Source organism: Ovis aries, chromosome 15, assembly GCF_016772045.2.
Source record: "Ovis aries strain OAR_USU_Benz2616 breed Rambouillet chromosome 15, ARS-UI_Ramb_v3.0, whole genome shotgun sequence".
Lineage (NCBI taxonomy): Eukaryota > Metazoa > Chordata > Mammalia > Artiodactyla > Bovidae > Ovis > Ovis aries.
In genome coordinates this window covers 32515563-32534123 of record NC_056068.1, presented here as the reverse complement: position 1 = coordinate 32534123, position 18561 = coordinate 32515563, and the positions used below count along the sequence as shown (strand labels likewise).

The 18561-nt window shown below is 38.8% G+C and overlaps 1 long non-coding RNA gene across 6 annotated transcripts in view; it reads left to right on the top strand.

Annotated features, from left to right (window-relative positions):
• Positions 1–18561, top strand: part of LOC105602212 (uncharacterized) — a 305023-nt gene that overhangs the window by 261108 nt on the left and 25354 nt on the right. For 5 of the 6 annotated variants that reach the window (XR_009596613.1, XR_006056340.2, XR_009596612.1 and 2 more), the window contains one exon: positions 1–18561. This exon is cut by the window's left edge and continues 21881 nt beyond it; it is cut by the window's right edge and continues 12928 nt beyond it. The exons of the other annotated variant lie outside the window; for it this stretch is intronic. This is a non-coding gene — a long non-coding RNA (uncharacterized LOC105602212). 6 annotated transcript variants of the gene reach the window in all.

Genomic DNA, 18561 nt, shown 5'->3' with positions numbered 1-18561 from the left:
CAGGTGTACTGATGACTAAAATGAGAAGGAAATCAGTTTCATTGGACTTGGTGAGGCCAAGGCACTGAGCAGACCCTCAGTGTAGCCAGGGTGGGGGAAAAAAAGGCCGTAAACTGAGATAGAACTAATTATAGAATTAAAGTGCCCCCAAACTAGATGAAAGTTCAGAGACAAATGTCCATTTATGTTCATATTTCCATCTCTAAGAAAAGTGTGATACTGTAATTGGGCAAGTCTTAGTGAAGAAGCCCCACTCTCTTTGCTGACTTCTAATGAGTGAAGAATTGTCAGTTACTTTCTACTTTTCTGAGAATTCAGTCCACCTTTTGAAATGTAGATATTGTACTTATTCACTAAAGGCAAGACTATAACTTCACAGTCATTGGACGTGTTTAAAGGTACAGTCAGTCCTCATTATTTATGAATCCCATATTTGCAAATTCACCCACTGACTAAAACTTATTTACTTGTAAACTCAAATTAACATTGGTGGTGCTTTTGTGGTCAATTGCAGACATGCACAGGGCAACGAAAAATTTGTGTTGCTGGTGTATACCACCTCCCGGCTGGGGATGAACAGTATGACTCTGCCTTCTTGTTGACGCTCTCATACTGTGTCCTTTGTGGGATTTATTTATTTATTTATCATTTATTTTTACTTCAATGAAGTTTTTTTTTTTTTTTTTTTTTTTTACCATTTTTTGTTTGCATCTTTGCACATTTTGTTGATGATTTTGCTGTTTAAAATGGCCTCCAGGACTAATGCTGAAGTGCCGCCAAGTGTTCCTAAGCACAGAAAACCATGATGCGCCCTATGGAGAAGATATGGGTGTAGATACACTTCATTCACGCAAGCTATGGTGCTGTTGGCCATGAAATCAATGTTAGTGAATCACCAATATGTATTAAACAAGATGTCTTCAAACAGAAACATACATAAAACAAGATTATGTACTGATCAGAGACTTGTAGGAAACGACCCCTGTATTTCCCCCAGGAGGAATTCTTCAGTATTCCCTAATTCGATATTCTCAGCATCTCTGTAGAAAGTAACTGTTAAACATAATGGAAGTCGACTATGCCTTGTTTCCATTAAAGATATCTGTCTTAGCTGTTTGGGTCCCCACTCAAGTTCCTTTTGACTCATGACCATTCCCTCTGAAAAGTGTATGAGCTTTGCTAAACACTATTCTCTTATTAATTGGTTGACGAAACCAAAATATGATCTATTTAAATTGTATTTTGAAGGAATTTTAGACCTATGGACAAGTTGCAAAATAGTACAGTGTTTATCTGGATTCCCCTAATGGTAACATTTCTATAACCACAGTTAATTATCATAACTAAGAATTTAACATTGTTATAATGCTATTAATACTAGCTTATTACACCTTATTAGAATTTCTGTTTTCCTTTAATGCCCGTTTTCTGGTCCAGGCAGCATTCTGGGATTGCATTTGGTCTTGTTCCTCGGTCTCTTTCAAACCGGGATAGTTCTTCAGTCTTTCTTTGTCTTCCGTAGCCCCAACATTGTTAAAGAGTTCTGCTGTTCAGATATTTTGTAGTTTGAATTTTGTGATGTTTTCTCATAATTAGATTGAGGTTATCCATTTTTGGCAAGGATACTACCGAAGAGATGATGACATCATATTGGGGTCAATGATGTCAATATGTTATCTTACTGGTGATGTTAATGTTGATCACTTGGTTAAGGTAGTGTCTTCCGAGTTTCTCCACTAGAAAGTTACCCTTTTTATCTTTGTAATTAATAAATGGAGGATTTTTTTTCTATTTAAAAATTTTCTAGAAGATTGCTTTTCAACCAGTGAGCACAATATTACTAATCAATTCCATTCTGAGCAGTGATAAGTAGTTGGCATAATTTTTGACGGTGTTAGCTGACAGTCTAGTTGGGAAGATGGAAATAGCACACACTAAACAATGTTATATTAATACAAGGAAAGATATAGAGAACTACACTGTGGCAAATTGTGCAACATAAAGTATAAAAACTATAGGATTGATTAAGGAAGACTTAATGCACAGATAGAAAACAGAATCCTTACCTTTAAAGAGCTCTCAGTCTAATGCGAAGGACGTATGTGTCTATCAGTGGAAGGCAAATGTGATTACTGTGGTATAGTGATGGAAGAGGAGAGGGTTTTACAGGTATGGCAGTGCAATACCACACCTTAGAGATGAAAAGAGCATAACCTTCAGGTTATCCAGCCCAAATCAATGCACTCTAAGAATGCCAAGAAGTTCCTGTGATGATGTCATTCAATCTGTACCTGAACATTTCTAGGCCCAACAAGTTACTTTCTCAAAAGATCTTATTCCACTCATTCGTATCTTCTACTGCTTTTTAAAGCTAAAATTTACCTCCTCCAAACTTTCACCAGGGGGTCTAGCTCTTTCCTCTTTTGGCATGAGAGAATATTTCTACTCTCTCTTAGGAGGATAGTCCTTAGAAGTAGGCATTACATCCTTCCTTAATGTCCTTATTTCCAGTTAAATGTGAGTAAATTTATATACAGATCTTTCACAAGTCTTCATGTATTTGTCAATTGATATGGCAACCAGAGTTGAAGATATTCTCAGGCTTTATAAGCAATGCTCAACACCATGTAACTAGTCTCTAGTCAACATAATTAAATTAATCCAGCCCAAGTGTGCTTTATTTTGGAGGGAAAACTGTTAGTTTGGCTTGTATTTTCTTTATAAATAATCCCTGCCCCCTTGCTCTCTTCCTCTTCCCCTCACCTTTGCTCTGATCTCCTCCCTTATAAACATTTTAGAATAATTATTATATGAAGTCTCCCCTACAAAGTGCAGTTGGGGTTTTGAGCCTGGCATTCAAAACTTATTTATTTCTGTCATATTGTGTGCTCTTCATTTTGACTTCTTGTTGGAGTTCTCTTTGAATGTTAATCTTGTCATCTGGCATGGCTTTCATTTCCCTCCACTTTTGATATCTACAGATTTGATAAGAATAGAATCTATTTTTATCCAAGGCCTTAATAAAGTAAATAAGACAGGTCAAGAACAGAGCTCTCGGGCACGCCGTATATGTCTGGTCCTTTCACAATATAAAAAGCTCCCAGTTGCACTGTCTTTCAGCCTTCCTGTCTCTCTCTGGAGGGAACTGGCAGGGGAGAGAGCAGGGCATGCTCTTTGACAGCGATGAGCCTGACCTAAACAGAGCCCAAGGTGGCACATTGGCCAGGTTCTACTTCATGGAAGGCGAGTCACATGGTGTCCTGTCCTAAAAGCCAGGAAGAGCAATCCTTGCTAAAGACGGAAATTCTGTAATGTTTTACTCCTTATGGAATTTTCACACATGCATGGTCTTGCAGATACGGAACAGCATGATTAAGTTGCCAATGAAGATTTGGGGGTAGGGAATGACAAAAGAAAGGCAGGATTTAAGGCAGAATATTCTGTTAATGGAACTCCAGATGGACCAGAAGGGAAAGAAACTGGAGAACAGGAGGTTAGCAAGGAATGCCAGAGGTGCCCAGGAAGTGAGGAGGCGAATAGACAAAGACAGTAGTGAAAAGTGAAGAGAAAGGAACAAGTCAGAGATATGTGTTCCATAGAAGAGAAATAAAATTTTGCAACTAAAAGTGAGTTTGGGGAAGGAGGAGGAGGGACTAGTAAAAGACAACTGGCGCATTTTAACCGGAAAGAATGATGGCTCACCAGGCAGAAACAAAGGAGCTGGTAAAGGGGATCCTGATTAGCGTGAGGCTGGGTTTTCTTGTGTCTGTGTTTGACTTAACGGTGATGAGAGATGAGTAACATTCATCAGAACCCAAGACTGAAGGGTCGTTGTCCACATTAGCATAGAAGGACAATTTCTGAGGAATTTTATATTCATGTTAAAACTTAAATGCCCCCCTGGCAAGGCAGAACTGTAGGATCACTGCAGCGCTATGCACCTGTAGGTTTCCTGGCACATTGGTGGGTCGTTGTAAAAGTAATACACATTGTTGCTGGTTGATCCAAGGATCTCTTAACCTTGCAGATCCATTTATGATGTTGCAGCTGGTAAATGTGGTTATGAAAATCTTGAAAACCGAGGTTGGCTAGGATAAATGATGTCCAAAATCATAGAATGAGTCACAGGAATAAAATCCTGGGTTTTTCATTCCTTCACCATCAGCAGATATTCTGACAAAGCTGTCTACCTACTTCTAAATGGAGCATTCTGCTTGTTTCTTGCAATGAATGCTCAGTTTGTAGTCTCTCTACACCCAGATGCGCACACACAAATGAGTGCTCAAGAGAGAATACAAAGATATTAACCTGAAGCCCCATCACAGCCTTTGGAGAAGACCCTGTTATTAAGCTCTGGATGATGATCATCACCAGATATTCATTAAGCACCTGATTGTGCCTATGCTAAGGATGCGCCCACACAGGGCAAGCAAAAGTCACATGGCTTTAGCCATGTGGAGTTCATGTCTGGGCATGTAGACCCTCCACACAAGAGGAAGAGAAAAAATAATGTAAAATGGACAGACAAAAATGCTCAATGAACAAGGATTCATTTTATGTTGTACTGGAGAAAGGGAAATTGAGCAAGGCATTTTTGGTTAAGCTCATAGGGAACTTCCTCTCTCATCTTCACAAGCTTCCCTTTAATCATTCTCCCTAAAGATTTTGGCTAATCAGATTCTATACTGTGGGGTGGTCTGAAGACCCAAGAGCTAAATATGTTTTACTCTTTGTTCATTTTTATTGTTGGTAGCTATTATTAGACATGAGCATTTTCCTTTTAAGTCCAATATATCGTTCATTTTCTTGTAAGAAAACATTGCCTATTCCTGATATGGCATCAGTGCAGGTGTTCAGATGTCTGGTTCTAACCTTGGATTATCTAGATCAGAGGCCTATCAGACTTTTTTTTTTTTTCCTATAAAGGTCCAGAGAGGAAACAGTGTAGACTTTGCAGGCCATATGGTCCTTGTTACAACTGAACTCTTTTGTAGTGACAAAGATGCTGTAGAGACGAGCAAACAGATAGGTGTGATGAGGTCCCAATAAACAGGGTCTGGACTGAGTTTGACTCCAGAGCTGTGATTTGCTGCTTTAGAAAAGGCAGAGGAACCAGAGATCAAATTGCCAACATCCGCTGGATCATCAAAAAAGCAAGAGAGTTCCAGAAAAACATCTGTTTCTGCTTTATTGACTATGCCAAAGCCTTTGGCTGTTTTGGATCACAATAAACTGTGGAAAATTCTGTAAGAGATGGGAATACCAGACCACCTGACCTGCCTCTTGAGAAACCTGTATGCGGGTCAGGAAGCAACAGTTAGAACTGCACATGGAACAACAGACTGGTTCCAAATAGGAAAAGGAGTATATCAAGGCTGTATATTGTCACCCTGCTTATTTAACTTCTATGCAGAGTACATCATGAGAAACACTGGGCTGGAAGAAGCACAAGCTGGAATCAAGATTGCCAGGAGAAATATCAATAACCTCAGACATGCAGATGACACCACCCTTATGGCAGAAAGGGAAGAGAAACTAAAAAGACTCTTGATGAAAGTGAAAGAGGAGAGTGAAAAAGTTGGCTTAAAGCTCAACATTCAGAAAACTAAGATCATGGCATCTGGTCCCATCACTTGGTGGCAAATAGATGGGGAAACAGTGGAAACAGTGTCAGACTGTTTATTTTTTTGGCCTTCAAAATCACTGCAGATGGTGATTGCAACCATGAAATTAAAAAGATGCTTACTCCTTGGAAGGAAAGTTATGACCAACCTAGATAGCATATTGAAAAGCAGAGACATTACTTTGCCAACAAAGGTCCATCTAGTCAAGGCTGTGGTTTTTCCAGTGGTCATGTATGGATGTGAGAGTTGGACTGTGAAGAAAGCTGAGTACCAAAGAATTGATGCTTTTGAACTGTGGTGTTGGAGAAGACTCTTGAGAATCCCTTGGACTGCAAGGAGTTCCAACCAGTCCATCCTAAAGGAGATCAGTCCTGGGTGTTCATTGGAAGGACTGATGCTGAAGCTAAAACTCCAATACTTTGGCCACCTCATGCAAAGAGTTGACTCATTTGAAAAGACCCTGATGCTGGGAGGGATTGGGGGCAGGAGAAGGGGATGACAAAGGATGAGATGGCTGGATGGCATCACCGACTTGATGAACATGAGTTTGAGTGAACTCTGGGAGTTGGTGATGGACAGGGAGGCCTGGCGTGCTGAGAGTCATGGGATCACAAAGAGTTGGACACAACTGAGCGACTGAACTGAACTGAACTGAACTGAAACTAAAAGAAAGAAGTTTGTTTGCTAACAAAAATGTGTTAAAAACCAACTCAGAGGGAAGGGCTAATTGAAAGAGTAACAATGAAACATATACATTACCACATGTAAAATAGAGAGCCAGTGGGAATTTGCTGTAGGACACAGGGAGCTCAAACCCAGTGTTTGGTGACAACCTAGAGGTGTGGGGTGGGGTGAGAGGTGGGAGGAGACCTGTGTATTATGACTAATTATGGTTAATTCATGTTGTTGTATGTCAGAAATTAATATTGTAAAGCAATTATCCTCTAATAAAGAAGAAACAAAACAAAACCCAACCCATATCTCCTTATATGTGATGAAAACTTCTTGGCCAGTAAAGAGAGTAATACGAAGAAATGGCAAAGTTCGTCTGAGGTCTTCAGTCTCAGAATTTCTCAGCAAATACAACTGCTCTCATCTATAATTTGTCATTGTTCGTCAAACCTTCATTATAATTAGTCTTTGAGAGCTTGATTGCATTACCCATTTTGTTTCTGGGAGAAGGGATAACTATGTTCTGTTTATTAAATGTGCCTGGTTACTTCTTAAAAATGACCTTCTAGAAATTTTCCTAAACATACATTTCTTCTTCTTAGCAGCTATATTAAGGGATCTCCTCCTGACTTGACTTTTTGCGGTCACATGTGCTTGCTGTACCCATTACTCCCCTTTCCCCTTAAAATCTTCACACTGGGACCACATTTACCCATCACTTGTTTTTTTGTTGGTTTATTTCTTACTAGACAATAGTCTACTCTCCACTGACTGCACTGATAGAAAGCAGTGGCGTAGGTAACCTAGAAACTATGCTGTTTAATTGCTCAGTCTTGTCTGACTCTTTGTGACCCCATGGACTGTAGCCCGCCAGGCTTCTCTGTCCATAGCATTTTCCAGGCAAGAATACTGGAGTGGGCTGCCATAAATCGCTCCAACTTTGGAATGCTTCATATGATTTTTGTGGGAACAGATTTACCCCTGTAGTTGTATTCTGCCCAACCTAATATTAAAATCAACACTCATTTCTGGATCACCTCATTGATTGAAGTGATAGAAAAGTGTGTCTCTGATTATGAAACTCAGTTGACTTGGGTGGATAATAAGAAATTTAAGTATATGAATAGCCAGATAACAACTGACATGCCAATCAAAATATGTTTAAAAGTCCTACTATTTGTCATGGACATGTAACATCTACTTAAATATTATTCAGTTCAGTTCATTTCAGTTGCTCAATCGTGTCTGACTCTTTGCCACCTATGGACTGCAGCACACCAGGCTTCCTTGTCCATCACCAACTCCCAGAGCTTACTCAAACTCATGTCCATCAGGTCGGTAATGCCATCCAACCATCTCATCCTCTGTCGTCCCCTTCTCCTCCTGCCTTCAATCTTTCCCAGCATCAGGGTCTTTTCCAAGGAGTCAGTTCTTCACATCAGGTGGCCAAAGTGTTGGAGTTTCAGCTTCAGCATCAGTCCTTCCAATGAATATTCAGGACTGATTTCCTTTAGGATGGACTGGTTGGATCTCCTTGAAGTCCAAGAGACTCTCAAGAGTCTTCTCCAACACCACAGTTCAAAAGCATCAGTTCTTTGGCACTCGGCTTTCTTTCTAGTCCAACTCTCACATCTGTTCATGACTACTGGAAAAACCATATCTTTGACTAGACAGACCTTTGTTGACAAAGTAATGTCTCTGCTTTTTAATATGCTGTCTAGGTTTGTCATAGCTTTTCTTCCAAGGAGATATTTTGATTTGCATTTTTTAACCCTTAAGACAACTGTATTTTGGGGATATTATAGTCTTCATTCTGAAGATTAGGCTTTGAAAGGTAAAATGACTCCCTGCAGTTCTCAAAAGCATAAAGAAAAGGCTTGGAATGTGGGCTCAATCTTCCAATAATAGATGCGGCAGCCTTTAAACAGCTGCCTCTGGGTCTAGTGAATGGATCCCATGCAATTCAGAAACGTCATTGCCCTCCCCCTTTCTGTACACTGAGAGGCCATCTCTTGCATCTCCTGCGTTGGCAGGTGGATTCTTTACCACTAGTGCCACCTGGGAAGTCCCAGTATCTGTATCCGTAAAACAGCCATGACAATTAAGACATAGAACATCTTCATTATCTCCAAAAGGTTCCCTGTGCCCCTTGGCAATCCATCTCTCCTTCTGGCTCTGGTTATAGGCAAGGCAAGCACTGATCTGCTTTTTGTCTCTATAGCTTAGTTTGTATTTTGTATGCTTTGAATAAATATAGTCATACAGTATGTACTCCTCTGTGTTGGTTTCTTTCATTTAATATAAAGATTTGGAGACTTATCCATGTTGCCTGTGTAAGTCGTTTGTTCCTTTTTATTGCTGAGTAGTATTTCATGGTAGTATAGATATATCACAATTTGTTTATTCAGTCTCCAGTTGATGGATGTTTGGGTTTCCAGTTTGGGGCTGCTCTGAATATTTGTGTGTAAGCCTTGGTGTGGACATATATTTTTATTTCCTTTGGTAAGCCCTAAAATTAGAATCCCTGGGTCATATGGTAGATATATATTTAACTTTGTAAGAAAAAGCCAGTTGTTCTCAGTGGTTTACCATTTACATTCCCACTAAGAGTATATGTGAGTTCCAATTTCTCCATATTCTTGTTAAAACTTGTTATTGTCAGTCTTTTATTTTTAATTTTACTTATTTTTATACAATTTAAAGATTACATTCCATTTACAGTTATTATAAAATAGTGGCCATATTCCCTGAGTTATATAGTCCATCCCTGTAGCCTACCTTATGCAGCTGTTCTTATGAGCATCTACCAGTATCTCCTTGTGATTTTAACTTGCATTTCCCTGATGGCTAAGGACTTTGAACATCTCTTCATATCCTTATTTGTATTATCTTCTTCTGTGAAACATGTGTTTAAATTTTAATCTTTGTTTTTACCAGGTTGTCATTATTATTGGGTTATAAGACGTCCTTATGTATACAAACTAGATACCAACCTGTCGTATTTATTTGTGTGGCAGATATTTCTCTCAATTTATTGTGCATATTTTCTTTTTCTTAATGGTACCTTTTAAAGAGCAAAAGATTTACATTTTGATCAGCTTCAGTGTATTGAATTTTTTCTCTTTGTTTTTCTGCTTGATCTTTCTTATCTTTCCCTATCTCCAAGATTTTAGAGTTTCTCCTGTTTTTTTTCTAAAAGATTACTGCTTTTAGCTTTTATGTTGTTGTTCAGTTGCTCAGTCATGTCTGACTCTTTGCAAACTCACAGTCTGCAGCATGCCAGGCTTCCCTATCCTTCCCTATCCCCCAGAACTTGCTCAAATTCATATCCATTGAGTTGGTGATGCCATCCAACCATCTCGTCCTCTGTTTAGCTTTTTTACTCAAGTCTATTGTTAACTTTGAGGTAATTTTTATATATGTTTTGAAATGTGTCAGTGTTCATTCTTTTCTATACAGTTTTCTTGTTCAAGCATCATTTGTTGAAATGACCATTCTCCCCACCCCACTGAGTTGCTTTGACACTTTTGTCAAAAAATCAGCTGACCATATAAAGTATGGATCTACTTTGGATTCTATTCTGTTCCATTGGTCTGTAAGTCTCTTCTGTCCTCTAATATTGCACTGTCTTTATTATTATGCCTCTGTCGTAAATCTTGAAATAAAATAATATGAAACCTCTGTTCTTTACGGATTACTTTAAAAATTCTGGAACCTTTTTTGTCTTTCAGTATTAATTTTAGGATGAACTTGTCAATTTTTGCAAGAAAAGGAAAGGGTTTGCTGAATTTTTGATTGTGAGATTATTGGAATGTCTAGCTCAGTTTGCATAGAATTGACATTTAATGACATTGGAGTCTTCCGAGCTGTGAACCTGGCATGTCTCTGCACTTCTTTAGGTCTTTAACTTCTTGAAGCAGTATTTTGCCACTTTCGCTGTAAGCTCTTACACACTGTAAAAGCTTACACACTGCATAGTTTCCCAGAGCTGCTGTAATAAATTACCACTAAATGGTTAGTTGAAAGTAACAGAAATTTATTTCACTGTTCAGGAGGCCAAAAGTCCAACATCAAGATATTGGCAGGTTGGTTCTTCTGAACACTTGGAAGGAAAATCCGTCCCCTGCCTAGCTCCTGGCATCTGCCAGCAGTCCTCGGCATTCCGTGGCCAGTTTCTTGCCTCTGTTTTTACCTGGTCTTCTCCTTCTATGCCTCCGTGTCTTTTTTTCTGTCTCCTATAAGGACACTGTTGTTGGATTTAGGGACCACCTTAACCCAGGATGGTCTCATCTGAATATTTTTATCTTACATCTGCAAAGACCCTTTTCCCCTACAAAAGTTTACATTCTGCAGTTCCAGGTAGAAATATCTTTTAGGAGCCATAATCCAACTCACTATGCACCTATTTTTGAAACTGTATTCCTGAGTATTTTATGTTTTATGATAAATGGATTTTAAAAATTTCATTTCCAATGATTTGTTGCTAGTATATAAAAATGTAATTGACTTGTATGTATTAATCTTATATCTTGTGTTTTTACTAAATGCATCTCTTAGTTCTAGTCAGTGTTATTTAGATTCCTTTAGGATTTTGTACATCAGCAACCATGCCCTTTAAAAACAGAGGCAGTTTTACTTCTTTTTCTATGTATGCCTTTTATTTTTCTTGCTTTGTTAAAAATTGCTTGGATGTGAGATGATGGCTAGAAGTAGTAAACACAGGCATCTTTACCTTGTTCCCTATCTTAGGGGGAGATAGTTTTATAATTAACTATCGAGGATGATGTTAACAATAGGTCTTATTTTAAAATCTTCATTGATTTTGCTACAATATTGCTTCTGTTTTATGTTTTGGTCCTTTGGTCACAAGACATATGGGATCCCAGCTTCCCAACCGGGGATCAAACCTATACCCCTTGAATTGGGAGGCCAAGTCTTAACCACTGGGCTGCCAGGGAAGGCTTGACAATAGGTTTTTTATAGAATGCCCCTTTTCAGATTGAGAAAATTTCTTTCTATTCTTGATATGCTGAATGGTTTTTCTTTCTTTCTTTTTTTTTTTTTTGTCGTGAATGGGTATTGAATTTTTTCAAATGATTTTTCTGCACCTGTTGAAATAATAATATGTTTTTCTCTATTATCCTATTAATATGGTAAATTGCATTGCTTGAATTTTAAATATAAAAAAATTACATCCTTGGAATAAATTCTAATTGGTAATATTGTATTTTTATGTTGTTAGCTTTTATTTATTATAATTTTATTCAGGACTTTTGCATCTGTGGTCATAAAGGTATTGGTCTGTAATTGTCTTGGGATTTATTTATCCAATTTTGGTTAAAAAAAAGGAATCCGTTGGAAGTATTCTCTTTTTATCTATTTTATGGAAGAATTTTATAAGTTTAGTGTTATTTCTTACTTGAAAATTTGGTGGAAATCACCAATGATGCCATTTGGATCTGGCATGTTCTCTGTGGGGAGGTTTAGATAGTGAATTTAGTTGCTCTAACAGGTATAAAGAAAGCTATTTAGATTTTCTGTTTCATCTGTATCAATTTTAGCTAGTTGTATTTTTCAATGAATTTTTTCATTTTATTTAAGTTCTAGCCTACTCGTGTTTATTTATCTACCCCAGACATTTTCTCTTCTGTAAAACCTTTCCTGACACCTTCAATAAGTGATTTCTCATCTTTGTGCCACTACTTTATCGAGTATCATTTGTCCTCTCCACTTTTCTTTCAGCTTGTCTGCTCGTGTATCTCTTCCTATGCTAAATTAAGAGCCTGGAAATTCAGTGATTCCATCCTATTTATCTTTGTGTCTCTGGCACCTTGTATGTTGCTTGGCACATAACAGATGACCCTCCATCCCAATTTAAATTATCAAATTATTTTGTATACTGTTGTTTAATTTATGGTTACATAAGCATGTTTTTAATTTCCCTAGTAGATTATGAGCATCTTTTGCAAAAATGGCAAGTATTATTCAATATTCATATTCCTTTTATTTCTTACATTTAGAATGACTTTTAAACTATTAAGTTGAATAGACTTACTGAATACTACAGAAAAAATCAGTATTCTAGGAACTCAGAGAGAGGGGTTAAATGGAAACCTGGAAATCACACATCAATAGAGGGAGAAAAATAAAGGAACTAACATTGTTAAGCACTTACTATGTGCCAGACATTGTGATAAACAATTTATATTCCTTATCTCATCTAACCTTAAAATACTTAGGCACCGAAAATAATATCATCCCCATTTTATAGATCAGGAATCTGAGGTTCAGAAAAATTAAGTACTTTTCCCAAGTCCACAGTTATTAAGTGGCAAATCTGAGTTTCAGACCCAAGTCTAAATGATCCCATCATCAATGTTCTTGGTTTCAATCATACTTTTTTGTCCATTTGAGTTTCACTTGTCTCACCAAGTGAGATGCTTGATGGATTTGCCCAAGTTACCTTTAAACGTTGCTAGAGTAGATTATTCTGTGGTTCCCCTAATTGAGCATTGGAATCACTGTACATTTAGAAAAGCTACAAAACATTCCCTAGAAACATGTTCTGCCTACAGCATGAAACAGAACTGTAAAAGTTCCAGAACAGACTTATCTCAAAGTATGTTGCATAACTCCCTGTGGTCTTCCCACCATTGTTCATCAGCCTTTCGTCCATAATCCTAGCATTCTTTCGATGGTATCAGGTGCCACCATTCTGGCAAATTGTGGGTGTCATTGGTTTCTGAGTCCATACCCAAATAGCCTGGGGCTTTCCAGGTGACTCAGTGGGCCACAGTCCATGGGATCACAAAGTGTTGGACATGGCTAAGCATTGGACATGAGTGTGTGAGTACATACACACACTCACACACCCAGATAGCATAAGGGGAGTTAAGAGGTCAAGACCATGATAACTCCATCTCCGTGACTTGGTATGAAAGGAGAGGATCTTTCCTCACAGTGGATCTCACCTTTAGGAGTGTTTCATGTTGGTTCTGTTTAGAAAGATCTGTGGGCTAATTTGTGCAATGCAGTTCTCCTTTTGCCTTGGTACAAGATGAGTAAAACACTAGATCCAGTCATGGAGCCTCTATGCTGCTGACAAATAAGATGCTTCTCCCTTCAGTTTATTTTCTCTCTCAATACAACAAGTACTCTGTAAGTCACCTAGAGCTGGGTTGCCTGTGATAACCAGGCTTTTCTTAATTAGAAAAATGAATAATGCACCATTTTACCAATATATCTTAGCCAAAGGACTGGGAGGGGAAGAAGTTTTTCTGTGATTTCAGTCTTTCAATTGAAACAAGATGTTTTTGAGGTCTTCTCAATGTAAAAATAATAATAACAGTATCATTTGTTTATTTATTTGCACACAATACTGTGATCAGGAACTTGCTACTTCCCCAGAGAAACTGCTTGCAATGCCTCATTGAGGTGACCACTTAACAATTCACACTGACCATTTCCTGTGGTCTCTCATGGTGTGGGTGATACTTTCATGTATTATAAGCACCAGAAAAGGGAGCTGGATCAATTCTCTCTGTTTAAATTCTAGTCTTGGTTGGAATGATTCCCTTAGGCACCCACAGCTCTAGGTTCTTTCTGACTAAAAAGTATAGCAAATATTCTCAGAGCTGTTCATATTAGGATAAAAAAAAAAATCTAAAAAGTATCCTTGCCCTTTAAATGTCAGAGATCAACCTGGGGATCTTTCTCACTTTCAGGTAGTAGATATCGCTTCTTTGTGGTGTGAGCTTCAAACTTGTTGGGAAGAGGATGTTGTTGAGACTTGTCATTAATTAATCATGTTTACCATGCAAAACCTGGGTCATTTGATATTCCACACGGAGGTAAGAGAGGAGAAAATAGCACAGATACATTACCCCTTGGAAGCAGTTTTCCGTGGAAATATTTGAGTAGGCAGTTGAAATCAAGGTAAATATAGGGAGAATAGGAGTTGGGAGGGCTTCCCTGATGGCTCAGGGGGTAAAGAATCCACTTGCAGTGCAGGAGACACAGGAGACATGGGTTCAGTTCCTGGGCTGGGAAGATCCGCTGAAGAAGGAAATGGCAGCCCACTCCAGTATTCTTGCCTGGGAAGTCCCAAGGACAGAGGAGCCTGGTAGGCTACAGTCCATAGCATCACAAAGAGCCGGACACAACTGAGTGACTAAGCACAGCACAGCACAGGATTTGGGAAGAAAATAAGGGCAGAATGTAACCACCTTTTCCTTTCCACCTAGCACTATGCTTAGACAAAACAGTCTGTAGCAGAGTGCCTTCTAAGATCCTTGCTGCATCTAAGTGCCTAGCTGAATGAACAGAACTAATGAATGGGTGGATGTCAGATTCTGAGCTTTCTAACATGGTAGCTTCAGGTTGTGGTAAATTTGTTGTGTTCCATCTCGGTGCTATAGAAGCCCAGGAAAGACCTTTCAGAAACTGAGCATGTGCTCTGCACTGTCTGGATAGGACCAACTTCTGTAGTTCTCTTTCTCTCTCTTTTTTATTGGGGCATAGTTGCTTTACAATATTGTACAGTAAAGTGAACCAACTACGTGTATCCATGTCTCCCCTCCCTCTCAGCTCTCCCTCCTCCCCCCGCCATCCCACCCACCTAGGCCACCACTGAGCACTGACCTGAGCTCCCTGTGTCTGACAGCAGGCTCCCACTAGCCATCCATTCTACACATGGCCGTGCACATATGTTAATCCCAATCTCCCAATTCATTGCACCCTCCTCCCTTGCCCTGGGCCCACACATCTGTTCTCTACGAATACATCTCTGTTCCTTCCCTGCAAATAGATTCATCTGTACCATTTTTCTAGATTCCACATCATGTGTTAATATATGATATTTGTTTTTCTCCTTCTGATTTGCTTCCCTCTGTTTAACAGACAAATGAATGGATAAAGAAGATGTACATATATACAATGGAATACTACTCAGGTAAAAGGGAATGAGATTAGGTCATTTGTAGAGAACATGGATGGACCTAGAGTCTGTTACACAGAGTGAAGTAAGAAGAGAAAATTAATTCCTACTGTTCTCTTTATCCGGAGAAGGCGATGGCACCCCACTCTAGTACTCTTGCCTGGAAAATCCCATGGACGGGGTTGCACAGAGTCGGACACGACTGAGTGCTTTCACTTTCACTTTTCACTTTCATGCATTGGAGAAGGAAATGGCAACCCACTCCAGTGTTCTTGCCTGGAGAATCCCAGGGACGGGGGAGCCTGGTGGGCTGCCGTCTATGGGGTCGCACAGAGTCGGACACGACTGAGGCGACTTAGCAGCAGCAGTTCTCTTTATCCAGAGGCAGAAGGGACCCTCTTGCCTGCAACTGGAATACTGTTGCCAGTTTCGACAAAGTATCTATATTGCCTAAGGAAACCAGTGTTTCCTCTTCCAGCATTCAGTCTTGGCTCCTTTGCCTGAGAGGGCTGTTCTTAGAAATGTCCTCCAGAGACTTTTCTATTAAACCAGGATGCAAAATGCAGTGTTGTGTAATTCTGCTGCTGAGGTCCTATGAAAGGAATGGGTTGGGGCAGACGCAGCAAAGTATTAGGACACATTTTCCCCATTCTTCATCCTGCAGAACCTAGAAGTGAACTTATTTTCATCAAGATGACCCAATTCTTGGCATGTTTTTCTACCCTCTTTTTACCCATAATACTTTCAAATCACCGTCTTTAATTCAAACTGTGCAAAACAACAAGAAAATGAAAAGAAGATAAACTGGTTAATCAAAAGCAAAATGGCATTTAATTAAAACTAAGCTGGCAAATTCATGGAAAATAAAAGTATTTTACTAAAAAAAAAAAAAAAAAAGAAGAAGAAGAAGAAACAGCCCTGTGATTAAACCTCAGGGCCACAAAAAGCATCACTGTCCTTTTGAGGTTTTGAGTGTATTTCATTTGTACATTGGAAGCAATTATTTGTCACATTGTTGATAATCTGTCTACTAAATTGTGCACTCAGCACTGCCATCATTTTAACCTTTCTTAGTCACCAGGCTTTCATCTTCTTTCTGCACTTTTCTCAAATTTCTGAGTGGTAGTTTATTTTCATAAGCTTTTAATTAAAAAAAATTAAAATATAGTTGATTTACAATGTTGTGTTAATTTCTACTGTACAGCAAGGTGATTTATATATTCTTTGGTATGTTCTTTTACATTATGGTTTATCTCAGGATATTGAATATGCTCCTCTGTGCTGTACAGTAGGACCTTGTTGTTTATCCATCCATCTGCTAACCCCAAACTCCCAGTCCATCTTTCCCCCACCACATCCCCTTTGGCAACCACAAGTCTGTTCTCTGTGTCTTTTTCCTAGCTAGATTTATTTTCACAATCCACTCATTTCACTAGGTATCTTTATTCACATAAAGTGTCCCTCTTCTCTGTTTCTTTCCACTACCTTGACCCCACACTCATCCTATAGTCAGAATCAGGACATAGAGCAGTTCAGACCCTGAAAAGAGAATAAGAGGCTGGATCTTAATTATCCTTCCCCAATAATTGTGAAAGATTGAGGATGAAAGGTTATGCCTAGAGAAATTCCTCTTTACATTCCTAAAACTGCATCAGAGAAACTACTAAATTTAATCAATGATCCACAGTCTTTTTAAGTAAAGAATTTTCTGTATGTATCTAACAATCTTGTTGGGATCTCTTGTGGCAAGACAGTATGATGAGAAATAAACATTCCCTATAGTCCGATGTATTGGGTATGCTCTCGGAAATGTGGGAGGGACTGTTTGCCAGAGAGTCTTGGCAGTTTTGAGAGATAACTGGCCAAGTCATAAGGGACTGAGAAGAAGAAGTTTGTGTAAAAACGAGTCCAGCATTGTGTATAAAACACAGGTTTCAATGTAAAGAAATCTGTTGCCTTAAAATCTTGGGAAATATATCACCACATCTTGTCTTTACTACACAGATAACCCACACAAGTAGCCTCTTCTTTAAAAAAAAAAAAAAAAGGTGTTTTTTTAAAATTAAGAATATAAGAAAATCAAGATGCTCTTAAAGAAATGGATCTCTTTATATTAATTTTCTCCTTGATTTTACTTTTAAGAGTTAAGACAACATTTCAGGAGAGAAATGTGGAGAAGGATAAAGGGAAATCAATAAAGTTATTCTGTGACTTTTCCCAGGGGGGAGCTGTGTTAATCGAGAATGGCTTGCTTGGCTATATATCAAGTCCAAGGAGACCAGGAGTTGATTTTGAACCAGATTCCCCTGCTAGACTGAAGAAAATAAATATATATATAGATATATATACATGTGTGTATATGTATGTGTGAATGTATATGTTATTCAGTTGCTAAGTCATGTCCAACTCTTTGTGACCCCATGGAATGTAGCCTGCCAGGTGCCTCTGTCCATGGGATTTCCTAAGCAAGAATACTGGAGTGGGTTGCCATTTCCTTCTCCAGGGGATCTTCCCGACCCAGGGATCAAACCCATGTCTCCTGCATTGGTAGGCAAGTTCTCTACCACTGATCACCAGGGTAGCCCATACATGTGTGTGTATAGATATAGATAAAATTTTATAAGAATGGTTTATGTTTGTATTTATACTATTATATACATTTTACCGGGCTTCCCAGGTGGTGCTTGTAGTAAAGAACCCACCTGCCAATGCAAGAGATGTAAGAGACATGGGTTTGATTCCTGGGTCAGGAAGATCCCACTGTAGCATGGCAACCCACTCCAGTATTCTTGCCTAGTAAATCTTGCAGACAGAGGAGCCTGGTAGGCTATAGTCCATGGGGTTGAAAAGAGTCAGACACGACTGAAGCAATTTAGCATGCATGCATATACATTTTACTATATATTTAAAATGTGTGTGAATGTGTATACACACATATTTTAAAAGTAGGTAAGAGTAATTTCTTTAGATACATAGTAATACCAGACAAAAATTCTTCTCATCGTATTTTATATATTTTGATTTAGATAATTTTGCACTTTATAAGTTTATTTTATAAGACTTTTGACTCCAAAAGAAGGCAGTTGGTCACAAGAGCCTAAAGAGAGAGAAGAGGGAATGGGAACCAGAGTCCCTGGCCCTAGCAAGTGGACATGTCTGTGGCTACAGGAAACCTTCTGAAGAGTCTCTGTGTCATTCATGTGGTCATTTTCTCTTGTGATCACATTACAGACATTTTCAGCAGGTGTGATTTCAGCCTGGAAGTCACGAGGGCCAGGAGACAGTTGGGACGCCAACTACTGGGCTGGGACGCCATGGCCCCGTGTTTAT